Source organism: Carassius gibelio, chromosome B8 (genome assembly GCF_023724105.1).
Source record: "Carassius gibelio isolate Cgi1373 ecotype wild population from Czech Republic chromosome B8, carGib1.2-hapl.c, whole genome shotgun sequence".
Lineage (NCBI taxonomy): Eukaryota > Metazoa > Chordata > Actinopteri > Cypriniformes > Cyprinidae > Carassius > Carassius gibelio.
This window is the reverse complement of record NC_068403.1, coordinates 17,490,654-17,493,644: the sequence shown is the minus strand read 5'-3', so window position 1 is coordinate 17,493,644 and position 2,991 is coordinate 17,490,654.

Genomic DNA, 2,991 nt, shown 5'->3' with positions numbered 1-2,991 from the left:
ACTTCAAGTAGTAATCACAATGCCTAAATATAAGTTAAAGAGTGGGAGAGTGACTCAACTATCAAAACGTGAATGCAATGGAGTGCAATGTCTGCCAATGCAACTCTGAAATAATAGCACATTTCAATTAATGAATCAAAACTGAAATAAATATATATATTTTAGTTTATACGATCCTATCTTTATATTTTAAAGAGTCCACTGATAAATACTAAACTGCTAAACTTGATTAGTTTTGACTCTGCAAAGTTCTGTATTAGCCCATGTTCTATAAACTTATAACCTTCCACTAGTTCTGTGTAAAATTATAGAGTGACACAAAGCCTATTATTGTTGTTTTTTTATTTTAATTGTGGCATTCCAGGTTGCAGCAAAGTCAGATCGTGCAGAAGAATCATCTGTTTCCTGTGGTCTTGTCCCGGTGGTTGTCTGAGACAAGGTCTTTACAGGGGATCTGGGGCTCTAGTTGTCCTGGTCTCCCTTTGACATTTAGGGCTGTAGAGGTCCTTTCTGCTGATCCACCATCTGGTCTGGATCTGTACTGCATCCGGGTGACTGCAGTGACCATCTGATCTGGATACAGACTGGATCTGGTGACTACGATGACCTAGGAATAAGAGAGAAACAGACTAATATTAGTGTAGATGCTATTCTTCTACTGATGTAGCAAGTACATCAGGGGCCTGTACCATGATGGTAGCTGAACAAATTCAGAGTTAAAGGATCAGTTTAGAGTTGACAAAACAAACCTCTCCAATTCAGCTTTGTTGGTACCATAATACTCTTCATCCACTTTCTTTGTCAACAAAGGCTTTGATCCTGAGTTTGTGGAGTGCGTGCACATGAATGTACAGCCAATCACAAGCCTTGCAACACAAAGCAAGTTTGATTTACTTCTCGTGAGAGACCCAGCGAGATTCAAAACTAAAGGTTAAAAATTTTGCAAGGGCAGGAATCCAGGTCTCTTAGCAGATCAGTCTGATATGCTTGAAGCACCACCATTGTGTGTAATGAAGCCACAGCCTGACCTGCTGCTGTGTATGCCTTGCCATTTAAGCAAGATGTATTTCTTGAGGGGGCTTAGATGGCAAGGAGGGAGATAAAGAGAGGATGTCTCCCCGACAGAAAGAAAGCTGTTTCTAAAGGGGCCATCCTCTCATTAGCGGCTTTTGCGCATCGCCTTGATGTCAGCATAACACTTAAGCCGAAACCGGTGGATGCGAGAAGAAACGGCCTCTTCCATTTCTTTTCGATCTCTGTATGGAGATCAGGCAGAAATGGAAGGCTCATCTGAGCTGAAGAGCTGTGGTCAAAAAGATAATGCTCATCGAGGTGGCCTCACAACGTCACCTTGTTAGCGCACTTTCATGGCAAGTCCAACTTTGCCGTGGCGCAATCCATAACCACCAACAGCTCTACATACACAGGGCAGGAGGATTGAGAAGGCTCATCCTCAGCTTCTTCACCATCCTCAAATATCTCTCGCTTTTTCTGGGTAAAAACCAAGCAGAGCACTAACCTCAGGATCAGAAAGTGTTAAAGATATAACATCATCTTCCCAAGGCTCTCTTTTGTCCACCGCAGATGAGCGCGAAAGGGAAAGTCCTTCTCTAAACCACTTAGACAGATCCACCTGTAATTCTCACAAGCTCATTCTCCTCTATGCTTCAGGGGCGGCTGGTCCTGGACTGGGAAGCAGATGGCTGCCTTTTTTCCTTTTTTTTTTCTCGGAAAGGGAGGCGAATGAGAGCGGAGCTATTTCATTGAAAAAATGCTCACAATGCAAGCAGATTGCATCCTCAAAGACATAACGTGCATGCTCTTCACCCAAACAAATGACGCAAAGATTGTGTGTGTCATCGGGTCTCAAATAACGCTGACAGAGATACACACATTGTCTAAACACTTGCTAGTAGTCGCCATGATAGACAGAGAAAGATTGCTCTTACCAGTTCTTTCAGATGCATGCTTCAAACAGAACAGTCAGTGAAGATGAAGGAGAGGATGTCATGTTCTCCCGGAGCTTACCTATAGTCGCGCCGGTAGCGACGTCAGAGGCTGTCCCCTGCCAATTTGTTGGTGTTTTTTCAATGTATGCTTCAGAAACAGCTCACGACGAGGTGTTCCCCATAGCGAACCCTAGAGGACGCAGTTCAAAGTTCCCTTGAAAAGGAACTGCTGTTAGTCCTATCCATTTTTTTTTTCATAATACATTAGTTAATTTATACACTCATATATAACTGATGTTAACAAATTGAAACCCTATTCTTAGTTTTACCTGACAAAACTAAAGTTACATGTGAAATATGTTGTAAATAACATTTGCCAATAGATGACTTCATGTGATTAAGTGCCAAAATTACGACCTTTGTTTTATTAAATCATATAGAATTATGTTCAATTCATGTTAGATGTTAGAGAGCAAAATTGAAATCATTAAATCCCTGGATGATGATCATGCATAAAACATTTATAATGGCACTTCATAAGAGGAGCCCTGTATGAAGGAAATTTGTTACACAAAGGGAATTGCACATTGACACAATAATGGCATTTTAATGGAAAATGTGGATTAAACATTAAACTTGTAATGTCACAGGGATAAGGAAATAAGTGACAATGTTAATGTGGTGTAGTTCAACTCAAAGTTCTGTAGTTTATTTACTTTTTAGTGTATGTCTTGACATAATAAAGTGGGCAGGACCCAAAAGGTATATAGTTTTGGATGCTGATCAGGTTTTTTAGAGATACTGTTGTGATATAAAGTTCCGGGAGAATGTGAATGAAAACAACTGTCTTTTTTTCAGAGACATTGTAGTCATTGGAGAAACAACGTTTTCATGGATGTTCAGTATTTACATCTAATACTTCAGTGTAGTATTATTTTTGTTATTAATTCTTTCTTTATTTAAATGGAATACATCAAAAGGCCTGTAAAAATTGTAAAGTACATGGCAAAGTCTTGTATTTTGCATAGTCACAAATTTTTAT